Below are 19,463 nucleotides of genomic sequence, written 5' to 3' on the forward strand. Positions count from 1 at the left end.
GAAAAACTGCAAAGCATGAGACATCAAATCTGCATTTTTGTTTTAAAGTACTCAACAAAGCTGTTTTAGTTCAAAAACAGCCAGAAAAAAATATGTAAACAAATGAAGGCAGCTGTGTTCCAATAAAACTTTATTTCTAAACAATAAAATTTGAAATTCAGCCCTGGCCGGTTGGTTCAGCGGTAGAGCATCGGCCTGGAGTGCGGGGGACCAGGGTTTGATTCCCGGCCAGGGGATATAGAAGAAGCGCCCATTTGCTTCTCCATCCCCCCCTCCTTCTTCTCTGTCTCTCTCTTCCCCTCCCGCAGCCGAGGCTCCATTGGAGCAAAGATGGCCCGGGCGCTGGGGATGGCTCCTTGGCCCCTGCCCCAGGCGCTACAGTGGCTCTGGTCGCGGCAGAGCAACGCCCCAGAGGGGCAGAGCATGGCCCCCTGGTGGGCAGAGCATCGCCCCTGGTGGGCGTGCTGGGTGGATCCCGGTTGGGCGCATGCGGGAGTCTGTCTGACTGTCTCTCCCCGTTTCCAGCTTCAGAAAAATACAAAAAAAAAAAAAATGAAATTCAAAGTTTCACATCGCAAAAATTATTTTAATTTTTTTCAAACGTTTAAAAAAGTAAAAATTATTCTTAATGAATGGATCATACAAAAACAGGCAGTGAGTCAGATTTGCGTGGGCCATAGGTTACAGTTTGCCAACAATGGCTTAGGTATATTTTTAAATCTGTTTTTTCTTTTGAATTACCAGGTTTCATCTTTGACATAAATAAATCAGAAGATTACAAAAATTTATTAAATCTAGATTACTGTTTTGAGTTAATTTTTCACATATATTCTCTTACAAGCAGTTTACTGCTTTTGCAGTCAATTTTTTAAGTAGAATTATCATAACATAATTACTTAGAGGTACCTCTATATTCTATGCCTCTCTAGGATATACTGTCAGTTTTATATATCTATATAAATCATGGCTGTTGTGTTTATTATATCATGTCTTAATCAATTGTTGTAAGTCTTAGGTTGGTTTTACTTTATCCCAAAAAGCAAACAGGATGTAGTTTAGTCCCTTATATACTCTAGGAGTCATATTCTATTGCTGTCACACAAGTAATATAAACTGCAAAAAAAAATTTTTTTAACTCTAAAAATGCCACTGTTGTCTTCTGGTATTTAATGTTACAGAAAAGAAGTTTGAGAACAGCCTAATTTTTGTTTCTTGATAGTCATGTGATATTCTCCTCTCTAGTTTTTTCAAGATTTTTTAAAATCATTATAATTAAGCTTTTTTTAGATATTATATCTCTTTCTGTTGTCAGATCTTATATAAGAAAGGTCCTTTCTGCATTCACAGGTCTTTTGCAGCTCAGAACATTTTATTTCATATTATCTCTTTATTACTTTTTCTCAAATGCCATTTTCTTCTTTAGGGACAATTATTTATCTATATTACAGTCTTTCCTCAGAAACTCCAAATATTCATACAGTGAACTTCATTCTTTTTTCTACATATATAACTTGTTTATGAATTCAGTAGTTTAGCTAGAAGAACTTTTCAAGTCTATTACCCATATCAATTAAATTGTCTACAGTAATATCAATTCCCCTTTACTAAATCTAATGTAGATTTTTAATATATTGTGGTAACCAGAATAGTGCCTCCGCAAAGATGTCAAAGCCCTAATTCCCAGAGCCTATGAATATGTAGACATATATGGCAAAAGGGACTTTACAAATGTAATTAAATTAAGAAAATTAAAATGCAGAGACTATCCTGAATTATCCAGGTGGGTCTTTAAAAGTGACTAACAGACAAAAAAAATATTACAATATGACAGATCAAATTTTCTGGGATACAGAAAAAGTAGTAATAAGAAGAAAGTTTATATTATTACAGACATATATTAAAAAACAAGAAAGATTCCAAGTAAACAACCTACCATCACATTTAATGAACAAAAAGCCCTGGCTGGATAACTTAGTTACTTAGAGCATCATCCCTTGAAGCACAGAGGTAGCTGGTTTAACCCTAGCCAGGGCATATACAAGAACATTGGTTCCTATGTTTCTCTCTCTCTTTCCTTCCCTCTCTACAAAACTCAATAAGAAGTTTTAAAAAAATAAATAACCAGAAAAGGAAGAAAAAAAAACAACCCAAAGTCAGCAGAAGAAAGTAAATAATAAAAAAGAGAGCAGAGCCAAAGATATAGAAAATAAAAAAACTATAGAAAAATGTAATACAACAAAGAGGTGGTTCTTTGAAAAGATAAATAAAATTGACAAACCCCTGGTTAGAATCATTAAGGAAAAAAGAAAAAGTATTCATATAAACAAAATCTGAAATAAAAGAGAATAATTCCACAGACATCATAAATATACAAAACATCATACTAGAATACTATGAAAGACTATATGCCACCATATTTAGCAATCTAGAAGAAATGGGTAAGTTTCTAGAACTATAGAATCTTCTTAGACTGAGTAACGAAGAAGTGGAATACCAAAATAGACCCCTAAACAAAGAGAAAATAGAAACAAATATCAAAAACCTCCCCAAAAATAAAAGTACAGAACCAGATGGCTAAACTAGTGAATTCTACCAAACATTCAAAGAAGATTTGGTACCTATCCTTCTGAAAGTCTTCCAAAAAATAGAAGAAGCAATACTCCCTAACACATTTTATGAGGACAACATAACCATGATACCAAAACCTGGCAAGGATAGCACGCACACACACACACACACACACACACACACACACACACACACACAAATAAATAAATAAAATAAAAACTACAGACCAATATCTCTTATGAATACAGATGCAAAAATCCTAAACAAAACTACTAGCAAATGAAATGCAACAGTACATTACAAAAATGATACATCACAATCAAGTGAGACTCATTTCAGGAGCACACGGATGGTTCAAAATACATATGTTGATCAACATAATACACCCCATGAACAAATAAAAGGAAAAAGTCATATGATCCTGCCCTGGCTATTTGGCTCAGTGGTAGAGCATCAGCCTGGCTTGTAGATGTCCCAGATTTGATACCTGGTTAGTACACACAGAAGAAGCAACCATCTGCTTCTCCACCCTTTCCTCTCCCCCTTCTGTCTATATCTCTCTTCCCCTCCTGCAGCCAAGGCTCCACTTGAGCAAGTAGGCCTGGGTGTTTAGGATGGCACCATGACTTTGCCTCAAGTGCTAGAATGGCTCTGGTTGCAAGGGAGCCCCAGATGGGCAGAGCATCACCCCATAATGGGCTTGCTGGGTGGATCCCAGTCGGGCGCATGAAGGAGTCTGTCTCTCCGCCTCCCTACTTCTCAGTTAAGAAAGCTACTAAAAAAAATTCACATGATACTATCAACAGATGCAGAAAAAGTATTCGATAAGATACAACAACCATTTATGTTTAAAACGCTCAATAAAATGGGTAGAGAAAAAAAGTATCTCAACATAATAAAGGCATGTGACAAAGCATTGGCCAATGTAATATTAAATGGTAAAAAAATAAAAGATTTTCTTCTAAAATCAGGAACAAGACAAGGTTTCCCACTCTCTCTACTCTTATTCAACATAGTTCTGGAAGTTTTAGACAGAGTTATCAGGCAAGAGAAAGAAATAAAAGGCATCCATCTCAAGAAAGAAGAAGTAAAAGGTATCAATATTTGAAGATGGTAGAGCGTCGGCCTAGCGTGCGGAGGACCCGGGTTCGATTCCCGGCCAGGGCACACAGGAGAAGCGCCCATTTGCTTCTCCACCCCTCCGCCGTGCTTTCCTCTCTGTCTCCTCTTCCCCTCCTGCAGCCGAGGCTCCATTGGAGCAAAGATGGCCCGGGCACTGGGGATGGCTCTGTGGCCTCTGCCTCAGGCACTAGAGTGGCTCTGGTCACAACATGGTGACGCCCAGGATGGGCAGAGCATCGCCCCCTGGTGGGCAGAGCTTCACCCCTGGTGGGCGTGCCGGGTGGATCCCGGTCGGGCGCATGCGGGAGTCTGTCTGACTGTCTCTCCATGTTTCCAGCTTCAGAAAAATGAAAAAAAAAAAATAAAAATAAGAATAAAAAAATAAATTTGAAGATGATATGATCTTGTATATAGAAAATGCCAAAGACACCATCAAAAACCAAGTAGAGGGGACCTAAAGATGGCAGAAAAGCAGGCAGATGCACAGAGTCCCAGCTCACACCACCAACCTAGATTACAAATTAATTTACAAACAATCAGCGTGAAAAACCAACTCTGGACTACAAGAAAAGCTCTCAAAACCAAGGAGCAAAGAAGAAGTCACACTGAGACTGGTAGGGAGCACCAAGGAGCGGTGAGTCTCTCCTGCTTACAAGAATGGGGGGGGGCGGAGTAAGGCTGGGAGCCCAGAGGGCTCTCACACCAAAGAAAAGAACAGAAAATATAGCTCAGAGGCACTTGCCTGGGGACCTGGGAACGAGCTATGTTGAAAGAGCTGGCTAGTCTTTCAAAAGGAAAGGGGAAGAGAGAGAGAGACAGAAGGTGAGGAGCAGAGGAATGCATGGGATGACCTGAAAAGTTGACTCATCCAGTACTGGAGGTGGCCATAGCTAGGGGAGGGGTTGATCCTTCCACACAATACAAGACTAAAGTAGTTCCGGGTGATCCATCTCCAGACAACTCTCCAGCTCCAATCAGTGCAAAAAGACACAGCTGAAATCCAGAAGAAGGGAAGAGGGGCAGTAACTCAGGTCAACAGGGAGATCTGAGATATACCTCCCCCTATTGAAGCTAAGAAAACACACTACCCCTGCAGAGAGTAACTGGCAGATCAGGCCTTCAGAGTCTCAGGTTACACCCACCACATTCCTGGATACAGTTTCAAATAAGCCCCCTGCTGAGATCAGTAAACAAGACTACCACCTGTTAAGAAAACTGAGAAGAAAACAAACAACTCAAGACTTCAAAGTGGCTCAACTAGTAAAGCCAAATCTAAAAGTGGATTACAAATAACAGCTGATGTCAACCCAAGAAGACCTAGAAATAACACAACTGAAAACTGGAGGTGGACAATACCAAGCCTAGACTCAACCAGCTCTACAAACAACACGCCCAAACACACGGACATAATGAGAAGACAGAGAAGTGCAATCCAAATAAAACCACATGAGAAACCTCCAGGAAAGGAACTGAGTGATAATAAACTTCAAGATGCAGAGTTTAAAATAATGATTGCTAGGATGCTTAGAGATCTTAGAACAACAATGGGTGGTAATTACAAACACCTAAATAAAGAAATAGCAAGTATAAAAAAGGATATTGAAATATTAAAAAAGAATCAGTCAGAGATGACAAATACAATCTCAAAAATGAAGACCACAATGGAAGGAATTAAAAACAGGATGGATGAAGCTGAGGATCGAATCAGTGAATTGAAGGACAAGTTGAACGAAGGAATGGAAGCAGAGCAGAAAAAAGAAAAGAGACTCAAAAAGTCTGAGGAAACTCTAAGAGAGCTCTGTGACAACCTAAAGAGAAATAACATCTGCATCATAGGGGTTCCTGAAGAAGAATAGAAAGAAAGAGATAGAGACTTTGTTCAATCATATCATAGCTAAAAACTTCCCTACACTAATGCAGAAAAAACTCTCACAAGTTCAAGAGCATAGAGAACTCCATTAAAAAGAAATGCGAAGAAATCTACATGAAGATACATCATAATTAAAATACCAAAGCAAAGAGAAAATATTAAAAGCTTCTAGAGAAAAAAAGGCTATCACCTACAAAGGATCCCCCATACGGATGACATTTGACTTCTCAACAGAAACACTTGAGGCCAGAAGGGAATGGCAAGAAATATTCCAAATAATACAGAACAAGAACCTAAAACCAATACTACTTTATCCAACAAGGCTATCATTTAAAATTGAAGGAGAAATAAAAACCTTCCCAGACAAAAAAAAAAACCAAAAAACTCAAGGAATTCATTACAACCAAACCAATGCTGTAAGAAATGTTAAGGGACCTATTGTAAATAGATCAAAGTAAGAAAAGAATATATCAAAAGAAGAATACAGCTTTAAAGAATAAAATGGCAGTAAACAACTGCATATCAATAATAACCTTAAATGTAAATGCACTAAATTATCCAATCAAAAGACATAGGGTAGCTGTGTGGATAAGAAAACAGGACTCATACATATGCTGTATACAAGGACACACCTTAAAACAAAAGATACACATAGACTGAAGGTAAAAGGATGGAAAAAAATATCTCATGGAACTGGAAAAGAAAAAAAAGCTGGGGTTGCAATACTTATATCAGACAAAATGGACTTTTAAAACAAAGGCTATAGTTAGAGATAAAGAAGGCCACAACATAACGATAAAGGGAGCAATCAACAGGAAGATATAACCATTATAAATATCTACACACCAAATAAAGGAGCACCCAAATATATAAAGCAGACTTTGATGGATATAAAGGGAGAGATCAACAGAAATACTATAAGAGTAGGGGATTTCAATACCCCACGAACATCACTAGATAGATCCTCAAGAAAGAAAATTAACAAAGAAACGGCACACTTAAAGGATACACTAGATCAATTGGATTTAACAGATAGCTTCAGAACCTTTCCCATAAAGCAGCAGAATATATATTCTTTTCAAGTGCTCATGATACATTCTCTAGGATAGACCACATGTTAGGGCACAAAAGCAGTCTCAACAAATTTAAGATGACTGAAATCATATCAAGAATTTTCTCTGATCACAATGGCATGAAACTAGAAATCAACCACAACAGAAAAACTGAAAAATACTCAAACACTTGGAAACTAAATAGCAGGTTGTTAAATAACGAATGGACTAATAATGAGAACAAAAACGAAATAAAAAAAAATTCCTAGAAATGAATGATAATGAGCATAAAACAACTCAAAATTTATGGGACACGGCAAAGCAGTACAGAGAGGGAAGTTCATACCACTACAGGCATACATTAAGAAGCTAAAAAAAGCTCAAATAAACATCTTAATGCTGCTTCTAAAAGAACTAGAAAAAGAACAGCAAATCAAGCCCAGATGTAGTAGAAGAAAAAAAATAATAAAGATCAGAGCAGAAATAAATGACATAGACGTTAAAAACAATACAGAGAAACAATGAAACCAGGAGCAGTTTCTTTGAAAAGGTAAACAAGATAGATAAACCTTTAACTAGACTCACCAAGAAAAAAAGAGAGGACTCAAAAAAATAAAATTAGAAATGAGAGTGGAGAAATAAAAACTGACACAACAGAAATACAAAATATTGTAAGAAAATACTATGAAGAACAGTATGACAAAAAAATAGACAACATAGATGAAATAGAAAAATTCCTTAAAACATACAATCTTCCAAAATCAATCTGGAAAAATCAGAGAACCTAAACAGACCGATTACAACAAATGAGATTGAAACAGTTATCAAAATACTCCCAACAAAGAAAAGTAGTGGGCCTTATGGCTTCACAAGTAAATTCTACCAAATATTCAAAGAAGAACTAACTTCTTTCTCAAGCTATTTCAAAATATTCAAGAGGGAAGAAGACTTCCAGGCTCCTTTTATGATGCAAGCATAATTCTGATTCCAAAACCAGGCAAAGACAACAAAAAGAAAAAAAATTATAGGCCAATATCGTGATGAATTTAGATGCTAAAATCCTCAACAAAATATTATTAGCAAACTGGATGCAGCAATATATGAAAAAAATCATACATCATGATCAAGTGGGATTTATTCTGGGGAGGCAAGGCTGGTACAACATTCGCAAATCAATCAATGTGATTCATCACATAAACAAAAGGAAGGAGAAAAACCACATGATAATTTCAATAGATGCAGAAAAAGCATTTGATAAAGTCCAGCACCCATTCATGATCAAAACTCTCAGCAAAGTGGAAAACTGTGAACATACCTCAACATGATAAAGGCCATCTATGACAAACCTACAGCCAACATCATATTCAATGTGCAAAAATTAAAAGCAATCCCCTTAAGATCAGGAACAAGGCAGGGGTGCCCCCTTTCACACTCTTATTCAACATAGTCCTGGAAGTCCTAGCCACAGCAATCAGACAATAAAAAAAAATAAAAGGCATCCTAATTGGAAAAGAAAATGTAAAATTATCATTAATTGCAGATGATATGATATTGTATAAAGAAAACCCTAAAGTCTCAGTCAAAAAACTATTGGACCTGATAAATGAATTCAGCAAGGTGGCAGGATATACAATTAATACTCAGAAATCAGAGGTATTTTTATACACCAACAATGAACTGTCAGAAAGAGAAATTAAGGAAACAATCCCCTTACTATTGCAACCAAAAAAATAAAGTACCTAGGAGTAAATTTAACCAAGGAGATTAAAGACTTGTACTCGCAAAATTATAAAACATTGATAAAAGAAATCAAGGAAGACACAAACAAGTGGAAGCATATACCGTGCTCATGGTTAGGAAGAATAAACATCATTAAAATGTCTTTATTACCCAAAGCAATTTATAAATTCAATGCAATACCAATTAAAATACCAATGACATACTACAAATATATATAACACATATTCCAAAATTTTATATGGAATGAACAAAGAACACAAATAGCTACAGTAATCTTGAAAAGGAAGAATAAAGCAGGAGGTATCACACTTCCCAATGTCAAGTTATACTCCAAGGCCATTGTACTCAAAACAGTCAGGTACTGGTATAAGAACAGGCATATAGATCAATGGAACAGAACAGAGAACCCAGAAATAAACCCACAACTTCATGGACAACTGATATTTGACAAAGGAGGTAAAAGCATACAATGGAGTAAAGACAGCCTCTTCAACAAATGGTGTTGGGAAAATTGGACAGCTACCTTCAAAAGAATGAAACTAGACCACCAATTTACACCAGTCACAAAAATAAACTCAAAATGGATAAAAGACTTAAATGTAAGCAGTGAAACCATAAGCATCTTAAAAGAAAACATAGGCAGTAAGCTCTCTGACATCTCTCGCAGCAATATATTTGCCGATTTATCTCCACAGCAAGTGAAATAAAAGACAGGATATACAAATGAGACTACATCAAACTAAAAAGCTTTTGCACAGCTAAAGGAGTAAGAACAGAATAAAGAAACAATCTATACAATGGGAGAACATAATCAACAATATGTGTGATAAGGAGTTAATAACCAAAATTTATAAAGAACTTGTAAAACTCAACACCAGGAAGACAAACAATCCAATCAAAAAATGAGCAAAACCCTGACCTGTGGTGGCACAGTGGATAAAGCGTCGACCTGGAAATGCTGAGGTTGCCGGTTCAAAACTCTGGGCTTGCCTAGTCAAGGCACATATGGGAGTTGATGCTTCCTGCTCCTCCCCCTTCTCTCTCTCTGTCTCTCTCTCTTTTCTCTCTCTCCCTCCTAAAATGAATAAATAAAATAAAAATAAAAAATAAATAAATACATAACGTCTGAGAATTGTTTAAATAAAATGGGCAACAGAAATGAATAACACTTCTCTAAAGAGGACATACAGATGGCAAATAGGCATGTGAAAAAATGCTCAACATCACTAATCATTAAAGAAATGTAAATTAAAACCACAATGAGATATCACCTCACACCAGTCAGAATGGCGCTCATCAACAATACAACACAGAATAAGTGCTGGTGAGGATGTGGAGAAAAGGGAATCCTCCTCCACTGTTGGTGGGAATGCAGACTGGTGCAGCCACTATGGAAAACAGTATGGAGATTTCTCCAATTAAAAATCGAACTGCCTTTTGACCCAGCTATCCCACTTTTAGGAATATACCCTAAGAACACCATAGCACCATTCCAAAAGGAGAAATGAACCCCCATGTTTATGGCAACATTGTTCACAATAGTGAAGATCTAGAAACAGCCCAAGTGTCCATCAGTGGACGAGGGGATTAAAAAGCTTTGATACATATATACTATGGAATACTACTCAGCCGTAAGAAATGATGACATTGGATCATTTACAACAACATGCATGGACCTTGATAACATTATACTGAGTGAAATAAGTAAATCAGAAAAAACTAAGAACTATATGATTCCATACATAGATGGGGACATAAAAATGAGACTCAGAGACATGGACAAGAATGTGATGGTAATCGAGGGGGGAGGGGAAAGAAAGAAGAAGAAGGAGGGGGTGAGGGGAGGGGAGAGGAGGGGCACAAAGAAAATCAGATAGAAGGTGATGGAAGACAATTTGACTTTGGGTGAGGGGTATGCAACATAATCAAATGTCAAAATAATCTGGAGATATTTTCTCTGAGCATATGTAACCTGATTCATCAATGTCACCCCATTAAAATTTATTTTTAAAAATAAATAAATAAATAAATTTTTTTAAAAATGATTAGAAACAATAAACCAATACAGTAAAGTCGCAGGATACAAAATCAATATAAAAAGGTTAGAGCTTTCTTGTATGCCAAATATGAAACCCCAGAAAATAAACACAGAAAAAAATTACAAAAAAAGTAAAATATTATACCTAGGAATAAACTTAACAAAAGATGTCAAGAATCTATGTACTCAAAGCTACAAAGCATTATTTAAAAAAAAATGAAAAAGACACAATGAAATGGAAAAGTATTCAATGTTCATGGATTGAACAAATCAACATAGTTCATTCATAATGGATCAAAGACCTAAATATAAGACCTGATACAATAAATTACATAGAAGAAAACATAAGTACTAAACTCACGGACCTGGGCCATAAAGAATAGTTTATGAATTTGACTCCAAAGGCAAGAGAAGTGAAGGCAAAGATAAATGAATGGGACTACATCAGACTAAGAAGCTTCTGCACAGCAAAAGAATCTGTCAAAAAAACAAATAGGCAACCAACTAAATGGGAGATGATATTTTCAAACAACAGCTCAGATAAGGTACTAATATCCAAAATATATAAAGTACTCACAAAACTCAGCAACAAACAAACAAACAATCCAAAAAAAAAAAATGAGAAGAGGACATGAACAGACACGTCTCCCAAGAAGAAATACAAATGGTCAACAGATATATGAAAAAATGCCCATCATCACTAACTATTCAAGAAATGCAAATCGAAACTATAATGGGATAACACCTCACACCTGTTAGATTAGCTATTATCAACAAAACAGGTAATAACAAGTGCTGGAGAGGCTGTGGAGAAAAAGGAACCCTCGTTCACCGTTAGTGGGAATGTAAATTAGTGCTACCATTAGGGAAGAAAGTATGGTGCTTTTTCAAAAAATTAAGACTAGAACTACCATATGACCCAGCAATCACTCTACTGGGTATATACCCACAAAACTTGAAAACATGGGTATGTAAAGAAACATGCACGCCCATGTTCATCGCAGCATTGTTCACAGTGGCCAAGACATGGAAACAAACAAAAAGCCCTTCAATATAGGATTGGATAAAGAAGATGTGGTACATATATACTATGGAATACTACTCAGCCATAAGAAATGATGACATAGTATCATTTACAACAACATGGATGGACCTTGATAACATTATACTGAGTGAAGTAAGTAAATCAGAGAAAGCTAAGAACTATATGATTCCACACATAGGTGGGACACAAAATTGAGACTCATGGACATACCAGAGGTGCAGTGGTTACCAGGGGGAAGGGAAGGATGGAGAAGAAGGGGGACCAAGGGAAGGGGGGGACTTAAAGAGAAATAAAATATAGGGTGACAGAAGATTATTTGACTTGGGGTGATGGGTATACAACATAATCAACTGTCCAAAGGATGTGGAAATGTTTTCTCTAAATGTATGTACTCTGATTGACAAATATCACCCAGTTAAATTTAATTGTCTAAAATAAATAAATAAATAAATAATGGAAGGAAATTCTTTGAGGTGGTAGAGCTCTACATTATACCAATATTTAGCATACCTAAACTTTAGGGTCCCAAAGCCAGTAGTTTTTTAAAGACATTATAACAATTTAAAATCATGTCCACATATTTCAAATGGCCCAGAAGTATCACTCAGGATAGAAAACTGGAGCCCTAGATTAACGGTACTGGCCTCCTACTCCTTATTCACAGCTTCTCAATAAGAGAATTATCTGACCAGTGGCAGAGATCCCTTGGTCCAAATTACTCTCATGGGTAGAAATAACCTATTATAAACATGTAAACCCTAAAGGTTTGCCTTCTTTTACTCCCTCTCCGACCTGGACCATTCAGAGCAGTAACTCTGTGTAAGTGTATCTGTTGTTCAGCACACTGAAATTTTTTCTCATTTAGACTAAAGTCTAGGTTCTGAGAAGGGAGTGGAAGTAGCAGAGGACAGGAAGTACTAGTACTCATTTCTAGTCACCTATCTAAAGCACTGGGCCCTATCAGCTCTTTAGTAACAAAACTGATATTGCAAACTTCACCTGTCTATTTACAAACCCAAGAAAAGGAAAATTATTATTTACTAATCCCCTAAAAACTGCAATTCTCTAATCTATTTCTCCTTATTCCAGTTTCTCCATCAGAAATGAAGTGAGTAAAGAAAGGAATAAAAGTTGTTAAAAACAAAGCAACAGGCCCAAAAATATGGAATTGTTTATGCTAAACCCCACATCACCAAACCAAGACTTAATTACTTGTTCAACTCTCCCAGAAATGGAATACTAAACTAATCTATCAGGAATCACCTGATCAGCACTAACTACTTATGTAATCTGCCTGATAGGCCTCTGCCATCCCTAAAGGCAATAACCAAACTTGCAATAATCAACTCACTTTTTTGCCAGTATAAATTTCTCATGCTTGCTCCCTTCTGCCTAAAAATCTTTAATTTTGTATAGCTCCTCAGAGTTCCTTAACATCTGCTAGATTGAATGCTGCCCAATTCAAATCAATTTTTTCTCAAACTCTCAAATTTTTAAATATTTCTCAGCTTATCTTTTAACATACTAAACAGTTTAAATAAATTGTGTTAAAGAAATAACAGGTGCTCCTATATACTCTATTACAAAAACCATATATTTTTTTTCCCTAGTTTTCCATATCTAATGACAATATCCACTAGTGCTGCCCACTTTTATTGAAAACAAAAAATCAGGAGAACGGCCACAGTGGAACCAACTACAGGATTATTTAGCCACAGGAAATTAAAATGTTATAAATGATTGTTCACTCAAGTTTAAGAAAAGAGTTTTAGGAGTCAGGTAATGATGTAGCATATACTAAATTTAATTCATCTTTTCTTTGTCCAAATGGACTTGATTTAAAAGAAAATTTCATGTATTTAATGCTTACTTCAAAAATACAATTTAATATTTTCCCAAAATATTTGATAAATTCTCTTTACTTCTTTAAATATAGAAATATGATTAAAGAGAATGATCAAATGGCATTTGGAATAAATTAACAGCTGACAAGGTTTTGAAAGACAGCAACAATTGACCATTGGTACTTCTTGTTTGTTAAAAATTTTAAAAAAAAAGAAAAGAAAAAGAAAATGGACTGGGGATTGGCTGAATACCCTGAACTAAGACAAGCTATAGACATATGGACTGTGGAAGAAAAAATAAACCAAATCTGATTCTGCTCCGAGCTATGTATATAAGTTTTGGATATAAATTACCCAGTCTCTCTTCCAGGTAAAGTAAAGGGAAAAAGTCATTTCCTTATTCCTTAAGAAGATGATGGGAAACACATGTTCTTAATCTAGCATTCACTTATACTTCAAATTGTGTCTTTTTCTAAGAGGAGAGTCAACAGTTTTCATTGGCTTCTCAAAGGGGTATATGCTACCAAAAGGATCATTCACCATAGAATTACAAGGTAATCAATCTCTCCCAATCCTTTCAGGATTTGTATATTCTTGAAAAAATAAAACTACTGATGTCAAGGGGAAGAAAACTGTCATACACAACATTTCTGGTGCTACCTAACCAGAACTAATCAATAATAGACAGATAAAAGGGTTTCTTCCCCATTTCTAAAAAACAAAGATAAAAGAAAAAATTACAAGGAAGTTTGAAAATACTTTAAGCTAGCTAATCATAATTAGGTGTGTTTACAAATTCAGATCACACAGACAAAAGGAAAGATTTAAAAAGTGTAACTGATAATACTTGACATCAGCATGAATCATTTCCTAAAAATACATTCATAATCAATTATCCTCCCTACTTTTGCAGTAATATAAGGTCACGGTAGTTAAATATATAGAAATATAGAAAAATATGGAAGATATATAAAAATAATTAGGATATAATATTAAAAGCAATTAAGGAAATTAAATAAAGTTATGCCGTCTGGATAGGAATTAATAGTGTACAGATATGACAAACAGACTCTGCCTTTCATGCAGGGCCCAGTTAGTGTGTATGTGAAGTTATAGATAAGAAGTGGCTTGATGTCATAATTCTGTGGGTTGATAGAGACAAGAGGTTTCCTTAGGAACATCTTAAAAGTGTCTTGATGTAACATTTCAGTAGAGTAACATAAAAGGGCTCCCTGCGAGGAACTCCCAAATAGGTGGTTTGAGATGATAATCTTGTAGATTGACACCTGTTAGAAGGTGTTGGCCAGAAAAGGTACAAAGCTAAGGGGTCCCCTGCTGCAGTAATTGCCCAGATTCCAACGTGAACTTGGACTGTCACCACGCAGCTCTGACCAAAGAGCTCTGACCAAAGACAGCCGAAAGGAGCACACCGATGGAGCCCCTTAAGTTGTACCCAGGCACTCCAAAAGGATTTGTGAGTAATAAACTGTTTGTGTGATTCTTGCCACTAACTTGTGTGTCGGTCATCTTTCCTCCGGTGGCAGTTGGTCTCAGCACTGATAAGTAGAATCCTCATAGCAGCCTCCAGTAGTCTCAAGGAGGCTGCCAACCCTGCGGATAAGCAGGAGTGTCCCACTGTGCAGGGAAGTTGAATCAGGGCTGCCTGCTCAACATACAGCTTGGGCTCTACTGGGACTACTTTTTAAGAACAAAGGGCTCAGAAGTATCACTTAATAGACAACAGTTATGAGGTTACTGCCCAAGGACAAACATTGCCTAACCTTGCCAGGTTCCTAATTTCTACAACAAGATTCTTCTCAGTGTTAACAAGTTGTAAAAGCTTCCTCTTAGAGATTTATACAGTAAACCCAGCAAAAAGGAGAAAAAGCAAACTTTCAGCTCCTTTGTTTTCTCTCTGGAATGTTTATTCTGCTAAATCTTTTGCGACCAGCTGATAAGAGCAAAGAAGAGATTTTAAATGGTTATTTGCGGTTACCATCTCATTGTTAATTATTTAACATAGGCCACTGAAGCAAAAACTGGATTTTTACTCCACAGTAGGGACTGAAAGGGAGATCATACATACTATATATTGTCCAATAATGAACTGTGTCAACTTCTTGAGAAGTTCCTTGAGATCAAACTGACAGCAGCAAGAAAAAGAATTCCTAATAGAAGAAACCATATCTCCTATGCCCCTATTCCTAGTCATCCACGTGGACACCAACATCTGTGGGGTTCAGGGATTCATCCAGCACCAAGAAAACCACCACCGTCCGCCCCTAATAAAAATCACGCCGCCTAAAACTCTTCTATACAAATGTTTTGGTCTGCAGATCTTTGCTGTTTAAGCATTAGGCAAGGAATGGAAGTGGAGAGGTTTAACTCAGGAGATGAAGGCCTGAGCGAAAACTACAGAACCCAGACACCAGAAAAAGGAACTAAAAGGACGCCAATTAACTGACAGCAAAAGGAAGCCAATCCCTACTGGACACCTTTGGGAGGTAGGCGGGGCTAGGTTTCCAGGGACCAACAGCCCCCGCCACGCAAGCAAAATGGAAACTGCGTTTCTTAGCAACCGCGTCGGCGACGCCCACTCACAGCCTGAAGCCCGCGCAGGTTATTCCCCACCCCACCCCACCGCGACCAGCGCGCCGGAAGGTATCTTTAAGCCATTCCCATGGCTACTGAGTTTCCCAGGGCTCAGATTCCTCCTCTTCCATACCCTCAGCCCAGCCCGTCCAAGTGCCGCTCCCAGGAGCGAAAAAATCGTCTCCACAACGCTTGGGTGCATACTAAGGAGGTGCGCCCGCCTTCAGTCCCGGAACCGAGCTACCGGGAAGGGCCTTCCCCTCCCCCCAGAAGTCGCCCCGCCGGACACACACACCTCAGCTGAGCCAAGGCAAAGGCCGAGAAACTTCGTGGCCGGCTGGAAATGTTGCTGTACAGGTCCTGTCACTTATTAAGTACGGGCTGGCCGAGCCAGCAATGCACCTCTAGGCCCAGAGAGCGGGTGGAACAGAGACTGTGTACTACGAGAGGGGGCGGGACCAGTCTTTAGCCTGGGCGCCGATTGGCCGGTCTGACTCCCGCCTCTGCTCTAGTCTTGGACTCAAATACGTACTCTCTGCGACTTGTAATTTCTTTTGGACTCGAATCGTAGGTTCAGATAACCTGCCTCGAAATATGACTGTAGAAATTTAAAATGAGGATTGCGACTTGTTTTATCAATTTAAAACATAAAAGGGATTATTCAACCCTTCCCACCTAATACAGTACCCTGGGTGGAGTTATGAACTGTCTCAGAAAACAAGGTTTGCTAATTCAACCTTTTAACAGAAGATTATTCACCATAGGAAAGATGATTCCTGAAACATAACCAATAAGTAAGGTTTGGAAATATGTGCAGGAATTCAGTTTTTACATATACAAAGTAGGATGAAATATTATTATAATTTGGAAAACATTTGACAATTGAATAATTTATACTCATGTTATCCTCACAAGACCCAATACGAGATATTTTTTTTGTGTGTGTATTTTTTTTTTTTTTGTATTTTTCTGAAGTTGGAAACGGGGAGGCAGTCAGACCCCCGCATGCGCCCGACCGGAATCCACCCGGCATGCCCACCAAGGGGCGATGCTTTGCCCATCTGGGGCATTGCTCTGTTGCAACCAGAGGCATTCTAGCGCCTGAGGCAGAGGCCACAGAGCCATCCTCAGCGCCCGGGCCAACTTTGTTCCAATGGAGCCCTGGCTGCGGGAGAGGAAAAGAGAGGCAGAGAGGAAGGAGAGGGGGAGGGGTGAAGAAGCAGATGGGCGCTTCCCCTGTGTGCCCTAGCCGGGAATCGAACCTGGGACTCCTGCACGCCACACTGACGCTCTACCACTGAGCCAACCTGCCAGGGCTGAGAGATATTATTATCCACAGCCTATAAATGATGACATTGAGGCTTAGGTTACATTTATTTAATAATATAACAAAAAAGTGCCTGTAGTCATTTTTATATTTCTAGTAAATTAAATTTAAACATCTTTTAAAAAAGTATGGAACTTCCAATTTATTTTTTCTCTTGCTCAAATATGTCACTTTCCTCTAAGCCAGTCCAGCATAGCTTAAAAAACATAAAATATCCTAAAGAAAAGAAATACCATACAGAAGAACTAAAACAACTATGAATAGACTAGAATGTTCTCTGAAATTTCCCAGGATATTAGAGGCAGGAATTGAATGCAAGATGCAATTTTATTTTCTCTCCTCCTAAATTTTTTTTTTTATTTTTCTGAAGTTGGAAACGGGGAGGAAGTCAGACAGACTCTCGCGTGCACTCAACTGGGATCCACCTGGCATGCCCACCTAAATCATTTGCTGGTCTCCAGTTCCTCTCCCAGAAATAAAGGCACAGTTAAATGAGATTATTTTAATACTCTTAACCAGATTTGGCCATGGGGATTAAAATGGTGAAACCCTTTTTCAAGAATATTAAACCAATACCCAGAAGTGTTTATCTTGTCAAATACAGTAATAGTGAAAATAAAAGAAAAACAAAAACAAAATATCTCTGGAGAAGTGCTTTGAGATTCAATTAAAATGTTCACCTTACAATAAAATTATTGGGAGCCCTGACCGGTTGGCTCAGTGGTAGAGTGTCGGCCTGGCGTACAGAAGTCCCAGGTTCAATTCCCGGCCAGGGCACACAGGAGAGGCACCCATCTGCTTCTCCACCCCTCCCCCTCTCCTTCCTCTCTGTCTCTCTCTTCCCCTCCCAAAGCCAGGGCTCCATTGGAGCAAAGTTGGCCCTGGGCGCTGAGGATGGCTCTATGGCCTCTGCCTCAGGTGCTAGAATGGCTCTGGTTGCAACAGAGCAACGCCCCAGATGGGCAGAGCATCGCCCCCTAGTGGGCATGCCGGGTGGATCCCAGTCAGGCGCATGCGGGAGTCTGTCTGACTGCCTCCCCGTTTCCAACTTCAGAAAAATACAAAAAAAAAAAATTGTTGGAAGAAAAAAATTCAAATTGCAAATGATTTTATTCTCTTTCTTGCTGAATTTCCAGATTCTTCTGAAAGCTTGCTAATTATGATTACCTCTGTACAAAATTTTTTTGATATTTATAACTTATGATCCACATTGTTTCTTTAGTCTTTTACAAATATCTAAAATTAGACTAAAAAGAAAGAGCTATATGTATATATTAAGATCATTATGTAAATACTATAAGATAAAATAAAAGTGGTGAATTATTTATTCAAATCTTTGTTTGATTGTGTGTTTAAATAAGAACAGCAAATGCATTTGAACATTCTCACATATAAAAGAGATTATACATTTAAATAAATGTATTATAGTCATGTAAATGTGTAATCATTGAAATAAGCACAGCTGTATATTCTCCATATGTATAGCTCCAGATGTTTGAAGCATAAATTCAGAATTCTGGAACTCTACACCTTGATATCTGATTATCCAGTAGAAAACACAGGAGTGGACAAAAGTAGGTTTATAGTTATTCATATGGAAAAATATACAATATAAAAATAAATATTAATAATAAAAGAACTCTGTTTCATGTTCTCACAATTGTAAACCTACTCTTGTCATTCACTGTACTGTGCTACATATACACAGGAATACATTTTAAAACGCTATCCAGAGTGAGGACATAAGATGAGAAAGGTGAGTAATGAATCTCTGCCATTGAAATTCTTATCTTGAACAGATGTTTATGAAATAGCTTATCCTAGCAAGTTGCTCTGCAAACAGTTCACTGGTCTATAAAATGGGCACTAACCAACTAGTCATGAATATGATTATTGAAAGTAGTCCTCTAGTATCTTTCAAAATAACCTTGAAAAAGTAATGTCTCAATTAATTTTTAATACTCTTCACTTTTGGAGTAGTAGAGTCTTATATTTTATCCATGCCTCAATTATTTATTTTTCAACTCATGCTTCTGCTTTACAATTTGGAAATGCATAATTTGACATTCCCCCATAGACACAAATGTATATTAGAAGAAATTATAAAGAACAAAGTAAGCAAATATTAAATATATCTTAAAGACGTTAAACAAAACATAAATTACTTAAATTAAAATGAAAATATCTAGATATATGTTATGTGTATGCTTATTTCTTTATCATATAGTGACAGGCATGTTGCTTAGTTAAATTTGTGGTAAACAG

At 37.4% G+C, this 19,463-nt stretch overlaps 1 protein-coding gene across 2 annotated transcripts in view; it reads right to left on the reverse strand.

Annotated features, from left to right (window-relative positions):
• TRIQK (triple QxxK/R motif containing) overlaps positions 1 to 16,299 on the reverse strand; it is a 131,845-nt gene extending 115,546 nt beyond the window's left edge. Inside the window, exons 1-2 of one of the 2 annotated variants that reach the window (XM_066379110.1) lie at positions 16,167 to 16,299; positions 9,272 to 9,427 (exon numbers count right to left, since the gene is read on the reverse strand). The gene's annotated coding sequence lies outside the window, so the exon portion shown is untranslated. The remainder of the gene's footprint in view (positions 1 to 9,271; positions 9,428 to 16,166) is intronic. The other variant, XM_066379109.1, reaches the window with a different exon arrangement.
• Positions 16,300 to 19,463: the final 3,164 nt, after the last annotated feature.

The sequence above is a fragment of the Saccopteryx leptura genome, chromosome 3 (assembly GCF_036850995.1).
Source record: "Saccopteryx leptura isolate mSacLep1 chromosome 3, mSacLep1_pri_phased_curated, whole genome shotgun sequence".
NCBI lineage: Eukaryota > Metazoa > Chordata > Mammalia > Chiroptera > Emballonuridae > Saccopteryx > Saccopteryx leptura.